At 42.8% G+C, this 16,162-nt stretch overlaps 1 protein-coding gene across 2 annotated transcripts in view; it reads left to right on the forward strand.

The window, feature by feature from the left end:
* The first annotated feature begins 1,113 nt into the window (after positions 1-1,113).
* The window catches only part of KCNS3 (potassium voltage-gated channel modifier subfamily S member 3), a 58,438-nt gene continuing 43,389 nt past the window's right edge, over positions 1,114-16,162 (forward strand). Inside the window, exon 1 of one of the 2 annotated variants that reach the window (XR_016464851.1) lies at positions 1,114-1,195. The gene's annotated coding sequence lies outside the window, so the exon portion shown is untranslated. The remainder of the gene's footprint in view (positions 1,196-16,162) is intronic. The other variant, XM_031611095.2, reaches the window with a different exon arrangement.

The following is a 16,162-nucleotide window of genomic DNA, read 5'->3' on the forward strand; positions in this document are numbered from 1 at the left end:
ACGCACGTTGTCTTAAGATCTCCACCCTCCTCAGTCTCAGGGGTTGGACCCCAAGAGGTCCCTTTCCAACCATTCTGTGATTCTGTGATTCACAACTGTGAGGATTCAGAATTATCACTGGGAGCACAACAGTGCTAGAGCTTGGTGAGCATTTAGGTTGACTCGACAGCAAGAGGCCATGCTTGTTAAATATCCTTGATAAGTGGAATTCTTTGGCTTAAAGCATGAAGTGAATTCCACCAAGCAAGAAGGAAAGAAGGAAGAAGGGAAGGAAAGAAGGAAGGAAGGAAGGAAGGAAGGAAGGAAGGAAGGAAGGAAGGAAGGAAGGAAGGAAGGAAGGAAGGAAGGAAGGAAGGAAGGAAGGAAGGAAGGAAGAAAAGAAAGAAAACTAAGAAAGAAAGAAACTAAGAAAGAAACTAAGAAAGAAACAGAATTTACTGCAACATTTTTATGGTTTTTTTTTCCCCCCTATTAATTAGGAAAAAAAAAATAGAAATAGTTACTTTTTTGTTGTTTTCCAAATCCTGAAATGAGTTATGATAACACAGATTTAGGGGGCTTCCTTAAGGAAAAGTTTGGAAAAGTTAATGAAAAGTACAGAAAATCGTCCTTTTTTTTTTTCTTTTCCTTTTCCATCTCCTCCTTTTTTTTTCCTTTTCCATCAACATTTGTGAGGCATAAACCTCCACAGCATTTTTCAAACCAACACTGGAATTGACAAGAGATGAAATCAGAGAACCACAGAACACCCCGTGTTGGAAGGGACCCATAAGGATCGCTGGGTCCAATTCCTTCATGCCGCTCTTTACCCAACTCTTCAAGGTCCGGGGCTGTGCCCCGCGGTTACACAGGGAGCTGCCCTCACTTCTCGCTGCCGCTGGGCTTCGGGTGAGGTAGAAATAAGACAAACTTGGTGGCACAGCACCGAGAGGAACCACTTCCCCCCGCAGCACGCGGGGACCCATCACACCTCACAGCAAAGCCGTCTATTCGCCACTTCAGCAAATGAGCGGCGGCGAATCGATAGCGGATCAATCCCGTTCGCGGTGTCACTCAGCGCGCCTTGCCGCCGCACAAAAGCGGGGAGGTGAGAGCCGAGCGCTCACTTCGCAGCGACCCGCGGCGGAGCGCGCAACCTCCGCCTCTCGCCCGGCAGCATCCCCGACCGCGGAGCTTGGGAGCGCGGGGACTGCCGGTAGGTGGGCTGCGATTGGGAGAGGCGGAACGCGCTTTTAGGACGGGACCCGCCGGGATGCGGTGCGGTACCCGCACGGACGGCGGCAGCGCGGCTCCGCCCGCCCCGCCGGGAAGGTGCCGGGGATGCCCGAGGCCGGGGTGGGGACTCTCCGGAGCCCGCCCGCCGCCTTCCCGCCCCCGGCAGCTCCCGCGGAGCGCGGCGGAGGCGGGCGGAGCGCGGCGGAGCCCCGCGGCCCCAGGTAGGCAGAGCCCCGAACGGCTCGGATCGCTTCTCTGTGCGCTTTGCGGGACGAACGGCCGGCGTGGAGAAGGAGGAGGAGGAGGAGGAGGAAGAGGGAGGCTGCAGCTCGGTGTCGGGGAGCCCCGCTTCCAGCCGAATGACGCCCGCCGCTCCCCGTCTCCCTCACGAAAGAGGCGGCCCCGGCGGTGGGCACCGCTTCGGCTCCTCGGAGGGGAGGAGGTGATGCCGGGCGGCCACTTCTAATGGGCTGTGCGGGAGCGGATCGATAGGGAACGTCTCCGAGTCTCTTTCGCATTGCAGAGCTCTGCCTTGCCTTTTAAAAATGCATTTAGATAGAAAAGTGAAGTCGTTTTGAGGAGCCGTGGATCACTAACTAGCCCTATGGGTGCAGAAATGGGAAGAAATCTCTTTACATGGCCAATGTGAGGCAGAGTTACTGAGTTGGAGATAGTTTCCCTGATTTTAGATCTAAGTGGATCTTACCATAATAAAGACTTTTCCTATGTGCTTCTGTAAGAGTGCAAATCCTCGCTGCTCCGTCTCTGGATTCTCAAGCAGTGTGAGCTAGCCTTGTGCCAGTACTCTTTTTTACCTAACTGGTTATTCTGCACTGTGAAGCACATTCAGCCAGGCAAGTTTGACCTCAGGTTCAGAGTAGTGGCAATGTATTGATTCAATTAGCAGAACTTGCAGATCTACCCTCAGATCCCTTGTAACCTAGTTGCTTTCTCAGAATTAAAGTTCTCCTCGGAGCATCCGTCTCTGGTTGAGGCCAATAGATGGCATAAGTTATTCAGACTAACATCCAAAGATCGAGGAGGTAGGAATACACTTCATACAAGAGCCTGAGTGTTTGGTGCAGTGGTGACTTTTTAACTTTGTAGGTTGTATTTGCTATCTCCTTTTGAGAAGAAGCTGCCCATCACAGTGATGTAGAGAGCAGTAATCATTTGTGATGAGAATTGACTTTGTTTTAATACAGAACTGCATCTTTCAAAACCCTCACAGTCCCTGGAGGTTTTCAAGGAAAGGGTAGACATTGTAATGAGTGATGTTGTTTAGTGGTATGGTGGTTCTACTAGTGGTCTTTCCAGCCTTTATGATTCTATGATCTTCTCCTTGTTAACTTATACTTGTCCAGTTTTCACTGTTTCAGAAAGGTTGCACTTGGGGCAATGGAAGACAATTGACAAACTGGGAAAAACATCATGGATTGTGTATCTGAACTTCTGCTGAGACAGCACTGTGGATAGGCAAAGAGAATTTTATGTTCTGAAATTGGGTAAATGATTTATATGTGTGTTGGCAGCTAAATGATGATAAAAGAGCTTTCACTGGCAATATCCATACCTTGCTTTTGGGCGGTTCATGCTTTTGAAAGCATTTACTTTTATAGAGGCACAGTATCATTAGTTCTCTGTTTTTTTGGTGGTGGTGGTGGTGGTGTTTTTTTTTTTTTTTTTTTTTTTTTCAAGAGCAGGATTTGAAGATTGGGAAGGGTCCAGAAATAATATCATAGTATCAAAGAATAGCTTGGGTTGGAAGGGACCTTAAAGACCATCCAGTTCCAATATCCAAGTTGCCTGGTTGTTTACTTTGTCTATTAAGCGTTCCCTATACTGGCTGAAAAGATTTGCTGAAATTGATCTTAAAATAAGTGAAATCTATATGTATTGACAACAGAGGATGTTACAGCTCTTTTTGAAGATACTTTCCTCCTTGAACACTGTATCTGAAAGTCTTATCAATCTTGGTGCTGAAACAACCAACCAAAATAGTAGGAACATTTCAACTTCCCATTTGTGTTTGTGGACAAAGAAGCAGATATCAATAAAAGTAGAATTGATGCAAACTTCACTGTGATCCCTAGGGAAATGCAGTCTGGATGTTTTCTTAAAATGTTCCTTATACAAACGTATTATTCATAAGTAAAACATTTCTTTGCTCACTCTCTCTAGGACCATGAGACAGGTTGAGCCTTGGAGCAAAATGAAGTTCAGCAGCGTCTGAGTTCAGCTGCAGGGAAACTCACAGGGAGATGGCTGGGCTTTCCCTGTCCTGAGCATCTGGCAAGTCCCCAGCACAGCCTGTGCTGGGCATGGTGCTGGCCCTGCACTGGGACAGCTGCCAGTGCTGCTGCCACTGCATGCTGTGTGCTGGGAGCCGGGTGCAACCCTTCCTGTGCCAGCTGAGTGCGCTGAGCCCCACATGCTCCCAGGTGTAGCAAATGCCAGCTAGCAAGGAATGCATGTGAAAGACAGATGCTCTTTGTAAACTGACCTGAGCTGGGGTTGGAGTGAGCAGCAGAGTTGGGCAGCATCTTTTCTAGCAGCCTGTCCATTCTTCTGGTTACTTGCAGGTGGGTTGTGGCTAGGTTTGCTTATTCTCCTGGAATCCCTCTCTGGCTCTGCCTAAGCTCATTTGTTTGCAGCATGCATCCTAAAGGCTCTTGGTTTAAAGAACTTGTTTACTTGCTACTGGGGCACATATATTAAAAAGCCCTGCCCAAGGCTAATGACTAGAAACAAGACTCAAGTCTCCAAACTCGCATCATTCTCTGCTTTGCAAATTTTCAGTTACGGGATCCCTGCCAAGGACACATAATAAAACAGAGCTCATGAATAAATGAAACGTATTCCACTAACCTGTGGATATTTTCTTCTAATCTTGCCATTGCCCTCTCTATATATTCTTCTTTCTTGTTCTCCTTCCATACTTTTCTATTTAGCTTCTTTCTTTTCTGGAATTTGCATTCCCCTTTGTTATTGATGAGATCATCTTATTCCCTTGCTATGTTGCCTCTTTATTTTCTGAGTGGAGAACACCTGGACAAGCTGGTGTCTGATTGCCCTTCTATGGTTCTGTGCAGAGGGACAAATCCTCAGCTGAGAGCCACCATCACTGACCTGTTGCAGTCATTGGCTCTGCACCAAGTCATCAGCTGCACCAAGACATGACCCTCTTTTGCTTCTCCATTCTCCATCATTCATTCTTTGCTATACCTGATTTCCTTCTGTGCCTGTTTCGTTTTCTATATTTTACTAATACTTCTTCTCTTTGCACTCTACTTTCCATTGTATTTGACTCTGTTCTATTTTGTTGTGTCTTCTTGTCATTCATAGCATATCTGAAGTCTGAATAGTAATGTGCCAAACTGCTGGCATCTGTTATTTGTGGATAACTAATTCATTTTTTCGTAAAAGGAATATTCTGTATATGACAGTTGCTTGTAATGGTTTTGCTTTGTTTTTCATTCTGCTCTACATTAGGTGACTGTTAAAATATTGATCTTGCTTGTCAAGGGAGGAGGTGTTGACTGTGGCTTTAATTTCTGCCAGAAGAGGTGCAGGTTCGATACTAAGAAAAATTTCCTTGCAGATTGAGTGGTGAAGATTGGAACAGACTGACCAAGGAGGTGATGGAGTCACTGTTCAAGAAACATGGAGATGTGGTACTGAGAGAAGTGGTTTGGTGGTATGGTGGTGATGAGCTGATGGTTGGACTTAATGATATTGGTGTTCTTTCCAACCTTAATAATTTTATGATTCTATGATTTTCTCTTCACAATCTTTTTATCCACAAGCTCTCCAGCTCATTTTCTCACCCTTCATAGTGAAATGCCTCACCCATTTTGCCTTCACATTTCTGGGAGGTCTGAGCTGACAGCTCCAAAGTTACCCTCTTACAGATGTGAGGAGTTGGGAGACGGCCCATGGGGAGGCCCTGATGGCTCAGCTCTTGCAGGTGCTTTCACCAGCCCTTAGGATTTCCTGCTGTTTCGAGCAACCAGCATGGGAGCTCTGGATAAGACTCTGTTGGAATAAAGGCTAATCAATGAACTTTTTTTTTTCCCCCTAGTTTTTAGAAATGTTTTGGTCTTGCCAGTCTCTTAATAAAAACAACAAAAAGAGGCACATGGGCAAAAGAGGGTGTGGCTGCTTTAAGGAGGACAGGTTGTTTATCGTGGGTTGTTTATCATTTGAAATAGAGTTTTGCTTCCCCTTTTTTTCCTCCAGTGTTGTGCATTTTTGTCCTTTGTTCATCAGTGCAGACAAGCAATTTAGATGCCAGCTGATATCTTAGAAGCTGGTTAACTATGCTATGTATTTAATCATTCCAGTGCAGTGCTGTTCTCACACCAGGCTCGGAGCTCAACCTGTGCAGTGTGTGGCTGGCCCCTCTCCTACAGTTCTCACTAAAAGCAAAGCAAAGACAGAGGCTCTGTAGCTTTGGGAATGCTGAAGTAGAACACACTGACCTGCTGTGTGACACTGAACAGGTCACCCCTCAAGTCTCATGTTCTGCTTCCAAAACGTGGAGCTGAAGGCATCTGCCTCCCAGCACTTCTAAGTTAATAAAGTTCTACGAGATTTATGAACAAAAAGTATCTTGTATGTAGTAGTCTTGTAAAACCTCATATTACCAATTTTGATGTCCCATAGAGTGGGCATTTTATGTTTCTCTGTGCTTTATTTTTATTTGAGCCTAACAAATTGATCGCTGCTGTTGATCTAACCATAGGTAGGCAGAGAACCAAGAAAAAATCTATGAACAGTTTTGATTTGCATGGAGGAGTTAAGACACAGTCTGGGTAGTTTGATGATAATTGGAGACACTTCTGATAACTCTGTGCTTCTCTTCTACCTCCTTCCCTTGAACTGATGCTGTTTCCAGCAATGCTAACTGCTGTGCAGGCTGCAGCTTGGAACCTCTCTGATGCTGGGGGAGGAGGTACTGCAGAAGTGACTCTCACTCTTGGCTTCAGTGGGAGAAGGATTGACTTCATAGTCTGTAAGATGCAACGACTGCTTTACATTATTACTTTAGTGTACAGTTGCTATCAGTTTGTGTGTGTTTGTGGCCAGCAGGGAGAGGAATTGTTCCCTTCTCCTCTGCCTGACTACTGACTACTGTGGCCAGGTCTGGGTCCTCCAGCACAGGAAGGATATGGAGTTGTTGGAGTGGGTGCAGAGAAGGGTGATGAAGACAAAGGGCTGGAACACCTCTCCTGTGAACAAAGATTGAGAGAGTTGGGCTTGTTTAGCTTGGAGAAGAGTAGGCTCTGGGGAGACCTCACTGCAACCTTCCAGTACCTGTGAAGGGAGCTTACAAGTAGAAGAGGAAGCAACTTTTTACATGGTCTGATAATGATAGGACAAGGGGAAATGGCTTTAAACTGAAAGAGGAGAGATTTAGGTTAGATGTTAGGAAGAAATTTTTTACTTAGAGGGTGGTGAGGTGCTGGCACAGGCTGCCCAGAGAAGTCGTGGATGTGGTGTTCAAGGCCAGGTCAGATAGGATCCTGGGCAGCCTGGTCTAGAGGATAGCAAACCTGCCTATGGCATGTCTCCCCCAATTAGGTTGGCCAAAAGGCCAATTAGGCCTTTCTATGATTCTGTAATTTAAATTGTGGTGCAGAGGATCAGATACGTTCCAAGGAAGACTTATTTTATAGGAGGTTTTATTGTATATTTTCTCTCTGCAGATATCTGAATCATTGCAACTGCTGTTTTAACTGGATCACAGTTCCGAAGCTGCTTTGTAATTTTATGAACTTTGTTTATTGCCAGTTGAAAGAACAAATAGAGCCATAAGTTAGGTTTTGATTTTGACGATAGCCAAGCCACTACTGCAGCCCAAATTTAGATCAGTCCTTGGCGTTTAGTGCTAGCTAATGACAAGAACTGAGTGATGGCTTCAGCATGACATTTTAGTGGCACCTTTTCCCTGAATGAGCGGCAGAATGGATGCTGCCTTGTACACCCTTCTTAAGCTAAGAAACTCGATGTACCTCCCTGTCCAGCACAATGTTGACACTGAAAAGGACAGCCAGTGTGGATCAATACTGCTATTTAATTCATCTGTGAAACTGGTAAAAGTTTGAGCTGAGCAATAAGGATAGCATGGGTCCTTGGTGATATTTTATCTCATTGCCTTCAGTCTGGAAGTTTTTATGTGTTTATGGTCACATTTTCTTGTAAAATGTTATTTTCAATGAGATATATTTTTTCTCTTACTGTTTTCTGTTATACCAGGCAAAGAACTATTTTCCCCCTCATTTTGATTAATTGGTTGGGATGACAAAAAAGTGCAAAGTGAAGGACAAGCCGGTTCCTTGAATTTCCAAGTGTATTTGACACAAGCAGTCTGTGGCATACATTGAAACCTGTGAAACTTAAAAGAGCTTAATATTCTGGCACAGGCTGCCCTGAGAAGTGATAGATGCCTTGTCCCTGGCTGCGCTTGAGACCAGGTTGGATGGGGCCCTGAGCAAACTGACAAAAGGATAGCACAAAGGGAAGTGGTTTCAAACTAAAAAAGGGGAGATTTAAAGTCTGGATATAAGAAAAAAGTTTTTTACAGTATGGTGAGGCACTGGCACTGCTTGCCTAGAGTTGTTTTGGATGCCCCATTCCTGGAGACAATCAAGGTCAGTATGGATAGGGCTCTGAGCACCTGCTGGAGCTGTAGACGTCCCTGTTCACTGCAGGGGAGTTGGATTGGAAGCCTTTAAGGTCCCTTCCAACTCAAACGATTCTATTATTCCATGATCTGCTCTTGATTTAGTGGCTGGCAACACTGCCATGGCAGGGTATTTGGAACTAGATGCTCTTTGAGATCCCTTCCAATCCAAGCCATTCTATGATTCTATAATTCCGTGAATGTGCAAGCACATGAGATTCCTCTGGCATCTCGGATGGTTGCTGGCCCTGGACTCATGACTTGGATCTCAGAGGCATTCAGGCATTTTTCTCTCAGCAATAAATCCTAGTGATTACAGCTGGTAGCAAGTGTTTATGTATTCAGATTCAAAGTCTGAACGTTACAGGTTTTGTTTTCATCTGAGGTAGTGTTAATAGAGTTAAAAACTCTATTGAGTACATGGTGAAGTGCTTCATTCAAATGTCAGCCACAAGAAAGGTAATGTCATTTGCCTTCTTCCTTCTAGTGAATTGTACATTTGTTCCGCTGCTAAAGCCAAAAAAACCAAAGGGTTTTGCTTAAAGTGGTGCTTGGTGGTGCTTTGCTTTAAGCAGCAGCCTATAAAGGGAAACTATCAACTGAAAACAAATGTGTATTGTTCTTAGTTTCTTCTGATGCACTGAATGTGCTTAATTAAATTTAATTCTTGCTCTGAAGCTATTCTCTACTTCAAGACTTCTACTTCAAGGAAAATCTCTGAAATATGAGTTCTTTCAGCTTACCCTGAAAATGGAAGGCACTGATCTCACAAATGTTTGTGTCTGCTTGTACTCATGGATGTGGGTAGTGAAGCAGGAACATAACACTGCTCAATTTAACACAAAAATTGTGGTAAGCAAAACACTGATGGAAGATTTATCTCCTTTTTGGGAGATATGTAGTCTGGTTCTCAGATCTTTTTCTGGATTTGTTGGTAAGGAGCTGCCACCCTGACATGGCTCCTTTGAAATCCTTGGGGCTCTTTGTGGGAGGCTATGAATCTGTCTAGCTAAAGTGTAACCCAGGCAAAAACCTGAGAAATCCCTTGTCTTTTTGCAGTCTTCAACAAAACCTCTGCTGATTAAGGATTTTGTTTAGCCATTTGTATGGGTTATCCTAAGCATTAGAAAACCATGTTTGTAGAAATAGGGCAGGAGTAGGCAGACAGGGAAGGGATGCTTCTGTCTTCTGAAATTCCTTCCGATTTGGTTTGTTGTCCAAAAAGTTGTCCAGAAAGTTGTTCCAAACTTTCTGCCATTGAATGGCAATGGTAAAAATTTCCTGAGTAACTTCAAAGGGCTCAACATTGAGTCCTAGGTTGAGTAGATGGTGATGCTCCTACGAGCTGTGTAAACACATTTGTTAGTGTTGCTAGAATGAAGCCCATTCACACAGTGCTTCTAGTATCTCACAAGTGGTGCAATGTCAGATATAATTTTTCATAAGTAAATCCAAGTGTTAGTAGCTACTCAACACTTCCTTTAAAAAAAAAAAAAAAAAGATGGATAGTAATACTGACAGCTGCTGAGATGGATTGCACTCATAGGCTAATGCTTATTCAGAGAAAAACTTATTTGCTGGCTATCCTGTTTTTTTGCATGCAGGAACAATGTCTCAGCTATTTCTCTGAATAGTCAATTGAACACTTGTGCAGTGATGCAGTTTTATATCTTAGCCTGTGATATACCTGCTTTGTACCTTTTCTGGCAAATATTTTTGCTTGTTAAATGCTATGTGAGGACAACCAAGTTGAAGTAATCAGGACTGAAATGGATAATACTACACCTATATGCTGAAAGGATGCTGTTAAAAGGAATTTCAGCTGCCTGGAGAAATTCCATCCAGGCTTCAATAATCCCATGCAGCAGTACAGTCTAGGGCACAACCAATGTACCCAAGTTGGAAAGAAAGAGCTTCTGGTTAGACAATAGGGAAAAAAAAAGTCATTATAGGAGGAATCATACATCGGCACAATGTATGCCCATCAAGTTTGAGAATTCTCTGTCCCTGGAGATATTCAAAATGCAGTTGGCCTTGTGCAGCTTGCTATAACTGGACTTGCTCTGAACATTGGGTTGGACAAGATAGCCTCCAAAGGACGACTTCAAAGCAGATTACTTTGTGGTACTACTTGGAAAGTCTAGGAGAAGGGGAAAAAGTGCTGTCCAGTAGCAGAGTGGTGGACTAGAATCCACGATCCTCTGGATATTCCTTATCATAGAATATTAAATAAACATCTGTTAAAAATTGTTTAGGAATATCTGATCCTATCTTGAGGGATGGGAGGATTTGAATTAGGTAGCTCTTCAAGATTCATTCCTGTCCGAATTTCTGTAACTGCTGGTATATTATTAACACAACTATTTATTCATAAATAAAAAAGCTACATACTCACAGAAATATTGTAAAGAGAGACTATTTAAAATACTTTATCCCAAAGCTAGAACTTAGAATAGAATAAAACTAACATGGATTCAAAGGTTACAGGTAGTCAGTTCAGTAGTTGATTGCAATGCCATCCACAGCTGAGCTGTCCTTTTTGGTATTTTGATGGCTGTGGGTGATGCACTGATGCTTCACCTAGTGAAAGTGTTATTGCTAGCTCAGGCAGGACTTACTGCAGATGTCTCATAAGAGGTTTTCTTTCTTTTATGATGTCCTGCAACACGGTCTTGGGTTTTATGCTCATGTTTGCCTCTTCCCAGCATAAGGTGGGAAAATCTTGTTTTATGGGGTGCATGCTTTATGGTGTATGCATCAGTACAGGTTAGGGGGGATGATCTGCTGGAATGGAGCTTTGCAGAGAAAAACCTGAGGGTTCTGATGGACAGCAGGTTGGCCATGAGCCAGCAGCGTGGTCTTGTGGCCAAGAAGGCCAATGGTATCCTGGGGTGCATTAAAAAGAATGTGCCAGCATGCCGAGGGACATGATTCTCCCCATCTACTCTACTCTGATAAGGACCCTGACAGAGTGATGTAGCACTGGAACAGGATGCCCAGAGAGGTTGTGGAGTCTCCTATGGAGATATTCAAGATCCATCTGGATGCTTCCCTGTGTGACCTGCTGTTGGGAACCTGCTTTACCATGGGGTTGGACTCAATCTCTAGAGGTCCCTTCCAGTCCTTACAATTCTGTGATTCTATGCATAGATTTGTCATTGTTTAGAACAACTGACTGTTGCAATTTGACTTTGTGCACTTTAGAAACATTGTCTTGCTTCTGAAAAATAGAAGATTAGGAAGAGTTAATCTCACAAAGCATAAATGATCAACAGTCCTGTGGTGTCAGAAGTCATCCACACTAGAAAGCAGAGGACAATTCCTGAGACTTCAAAATGAGGAAAAATATAAGTTTTTCCTTACAATTACAAAATCTAGGGTAGACTAACAAGTGGATATTTTGAATATCAAGGTCTTCCTTGTTTTGCAGTGAATTGAATCTTATTTTTAACTCTCTGTTCCCCTTCTATGAGAGGTAAAAATAATCTGAACTTCACCAAACTCCTATTTCCTTTCTTAACATAGGAGAATTATAATAGCTGATTGAAGGTGTAACTTGCCTCGGTACAGAGGCTTGTGAGCAACTGATATGCAGATTGGAAACTCAGGAGAGTCTTAAGTGGTGCATGGACCTCTGTATTAGAGAAAGAGAAAATATGTCTAGTTGCTTACGCCTTTATGTCAGGCCTAAGAGGTTGCAGTGGTTGGACAGATGTGCAGTTTCTCACCTCTGCCAACACACTGCACTGCACTATGAATGTACGAGTAATATTTACATTTTCTACTGTAGCTAAATGTGTTTGGTTATTTTCTTTTTTTTTTTTTGTTAAGTTTATTTATTTATTTCCCCACTTGGCTATTTGCATCATCTTATTTACTCAGGTAATAACCTTTCAAAGCTCAACTATCTTTATGAGTGAAATACCATGAAAATGAAGCATTATTTGTAAGAAATATACCAATGTACCTTTATTCCATGAATTTTTTCCTTTGTGGAAAAGTATCCGATGCTGGGATCATGTATCAGAAGTTTTTGACCTTTAATGGTAACATAAACTACCAATGTATTTTTATTGTACTTGTTGGAAAAGTTCTTGAATGGGAACAATGTAGGACTCTGTAGAAAATGAAATATGGAATATTGATTTTAAGGAAGGGAAACCTATAGAAATTGTGCTCCTTGCAGAGGTGCTTTGACCTAGAAGTTACAATGTTGTGTTCAAATAGTACTTCTCGTTTTGAATCACAGAATGGCCAGGGTTGGAAGGGACGTCAAGGATTATGAATCTCCAACCCCCTGCCACATGCTCGGCCACCAACTCCTCATTTAATACTAGACCAGGCTGCCCAGGGCCCCATCCAATCTGGCCTTGAACACTTCCAGGGACGGGGCATCCACAACCTCTCTGGGCAGCCTGTTCCAGTACCTCACCACTCTCTCCGTAAAGAATTTCCCCCTGACGTCCAACCTAAATCTCCCTTCCCTCAGCTTAAAACCATTTCCCCTTGTCCTGCTGTCACTCACCCTTTCAAAGAGTTGATTCCCCTCCTGTTTGTAGGCTCCCTTTAGGTACTGAAAGGCTGCAATGAGGTCACCCTGCAGCCTTCTTTTCTCCAGGCTGAACAAGCCCAGCTCCCTCAGCCTGTCCTCATAGGGGAGGTGCTCCAGTCCCCTGATCATCTTCGTGGCCCTCCTCTGGACCCTCTCCAACAGCTCCCTGTCTTTTTTGTACTGGGGGCTCCAGACTTGGACACAGTACTCCAGATGGGGCCTCACAGGAGCAGAGTAGAGGGGAACAATCACCTCTCTGTCCCTGCTGGCCACCCCTCTTTTGATGGAGCCCAGGATACCATTTGCCTTCTGAGCTGCAAGGGCACACTGCTGGCTCATGTTAAGTTTTTCATCCATCATGACCCCCAGGTCCTTCTCCACAGGGCTGCTCTCAAGGACTGCTCCTTCCAGTCTGTAGGGATGCCTGGGATTCCTCCGGCCCAAGTGCAAAACTTTGCACTTTGCTGTGTTGAACCTCATCAGGTTCACCCGGGCTCACCTTTCAAGCCTCTCGAGGTCCCTCTGAATGGCATCCCTTCCTTCAACTGTGTCGACCGCACCACTCAGCTTGGTGTCGTCAGCAAACTTGCTGAGGGTGCACTCAATTCCATCATCAATGTCATTGATAAAGATGTTAAAGAGCACCGGTCCCAAGACAGATCCCTGGGGGACGCCGCTCGTTACCGGCCTCCACCTGGACATGGAGCCATTGATGACCACCCTCTGTCTGCGGCCTTTCAACCAGTTTCTTATCCATCGAGTGGTCCACCCATCAAATCCACATCCCTCCAGTTTGGAGATAAGGATGTGGTGGGGGACCATGTCAAAGGCCTTGCTCAAGGCCAGGTAAATGACATCGGTCGCCTTTCCCTTGTCCACCGATGCCGTCACTCCATCATAAAAGGCCACCATCTGTACTTCTGATGGAAGCAGGATGCCAAGAATATGATGTATCACAGAAAATTACTGTCCAAAAGTTAATCTGGAGAGAGTTTCTTTTATCACCAAACTATAGCAATGTTGACTTGGTTCTAGTAATGCCATGTGCATCTTCTCATCTTAAATTCTTCTGTGAACTTCAGCAATTAGGATAATATAGCTCAAGGAAATTATTAATATCTTCTGCTCACTGTGAAAACTGACAGGTGTCATAATACAACATTGTGACTGCTTAATTGGTGGAGATGTACAGTTAGATTTTCAAGCAAACACATTTTAATCTGTCGATTCCACATAGTTAAGGTGGATAATGGTCTTTTAATTTTAACTGAGCAGACTATAAATTGCTGAGCTGTTGGGAACATAGAAAGTTGTCAGACTTGTTAAATGTCAGAATTCATGTTATCCCCAGGAACTTTTCAGGTTAGGATGAGGATTCCTTTTTCTTTTTCTGTCCTTTTTTTTTTTTTTTTTTTTTTTATATTTAGTATCATTTTACAAGATGACAGTCTGATAAATGGAATTCTTTTTATGTAAAACAGTTCAGACCACAAACCATGTTTCCAAGGAAGTTTATGTTTTGTTGATGTTACAGCTGGCAGCTTTCACTTGCTCCTTTCTTATGCCTGCCCCTTGGCTTATACTCAGTCCTTGCCAGCATTCTCACAGTGATAAACAGCCAAATTTCACTTTTTGGGAGGATTGATTTTACCTAATGCTAGCCATACCCAAGTCAGACATCTTACAAGTCATCTGTGCTGCTTATCTAGTTAATATACAGAAAATTACTTTTCTAACAGGTGATTCACCATGCCTGAAAGTATGTGCATAAGATCTGTGGGATAAACCATAGTCTGGAATGGCATATTCCTGTATTGTTGCTTATGTTCTTTCATTTTGAGTTGCAATAGTTCCATTTCTTCCTTGCAATGCAGTCTTGTGAGAGAGGTGACTTTTTAAAATGAAAACAATGAAAACTTTGTTTTGAAGACTGTTTTTCCACAGGTACAGATGTTGAAATGATTTTACATTTTATTGCCAGTGGTGCTCTTAGCAGCTGCTGTTCTTTCTTTCTGTTTTCCATTTCATTGCAACGATGAACAGGCATATGGTGCAAGTTCAATTTCTGAAAATCTGTTGACATAACAAAATCGAACCAAGGATGAATTTGGCCAAGTAGGTTTACATGGTAGTAACTTCAGAACAGCATTGGGCCCTGGAGATTTCAGTGCAAACTTCATTTACCTAAGGTCTTCTGGGAGGCTGAACTTAATCCATTTCAAGAGAAATGTAGCTGCATGACTCAATTATTTTCAGTGCATTTTACTGTAATATTCTAGATAAAGGTTGTCACCGCTAATCGAATATATGAAATAAATTACAACTAAGCAAATAATTTAGCTGATGAATTTATCCTCGCTGCCTCACAGTGCATCCATAACCACAGAATGGTTTCTTTGGATGTTTGTGCTGTGTGTGCTAAATGACTTATTTTCTTGTAGATTCACTTCTGCCTTCACAGATTCCAAATGATTTTTGCAGTGAACTTTCCAGAATCAAATATTACAAAATGGAGTTGGGTACAGCTAATATCACAATGAGAGAGGTTGCACCAAGTAATATTGTATCTTTTCAGACTTAATCATGTGTGTTGAAGCAGTTATGACTATCCAGCTGACAGGCATTAACTTAAGTCATATTAAATGGATTTCAATTCAAACTTTAACTGTGATTGATTAAGTAAACACACTTAGCTGTTCTACTGTGTTCAGTGGGTCAGAAAGCATACATGGCACTTTTAGGTGGTGTATTATGCAAGTATTTGCTCTACTTAGCGTGGTTCTAAATCCAAGCTCTTCCAAATCTGGTTAAAGTTTTGATTCTGAACTGAAGTTTTCTAGGGTCATATACCTAGTTTTTAAAAGTAGTTTGATGTCTATAGATGCACATATGTGGCTACAGTGTTTTGTCAGGAAATCAACAGAAATCAGAACCTGTGTAGTTGGTTTGCCTCCTTCATGAAGAGGCAAAATCTGTTTCCTGGTGATAACCAGGTGCCCAAATAAGGCACTTTAGAATGAATTTCTCAAAGCTCAGTTGTCTGAACTTAAAACCCTAAAATAGAAATCCTATAAGATTATTAGATTCTTTGAGGGGAAAAACATTCCCTGAGCTCTGTGCAGAGTTTTTAGAGTTATACGGATTTCCCTGTACTCTAATTTCAGGTTGGTATTATAACCCTCTGACTTCCATGTGAGCAGTTCTTGAACCTTCTGTATTTGTAACCTTTATTCTTAGAGAAAAACATTATGAAATGTGTTTTTTACTCTTGAAAGTTTTATGAAGTGCTGCTTTGTTTCAAGATGGAGGTGAGGCTATAGGCAATTTAGCCATGACATAAACTGGTAGAAAATACGCAGAGATGAGCAGTCTGTAAGTGTTTTATGTAGTGAAGTACAGCATAGTCTATCCCACCATGAGTCAGTTCAACTTCCTTTCCTTTGTGCCTGGATAATCACAGACAGATTAGTGCTAACAAAAGCAGAAGTTGTCCCAATTTGGAATTACCAGTAGCTGAGACACTAGCATAGTTAGATGTGCAGTATGTCATAAAAGCTTTCATGTGGGACCTCTGACTACAGGGACTTTTTGTAAAGAGTGTGTGAAAGAAAACTTAGAAAGAGAAACTTTCCTAACTAATAAATTTGTGATATGGGGTTTACATCCTCACTAAAAACCTTTAAGGGATTTGATCTCAAAGAGGTTGAAAA

This window comes from Phasianus colchicus, chromosome 2 (assembly GCF_987193195.1).
Source record: "Phasianus colchicus chromosome 2, bPhaCol1.hap1.1, whole genome shotgun sequence".
NCBI lineage: Eukaryota > Metazoa > Chordata > Aves > Galliformes > Phasianidae > Phasianus > Phasianus colchicus.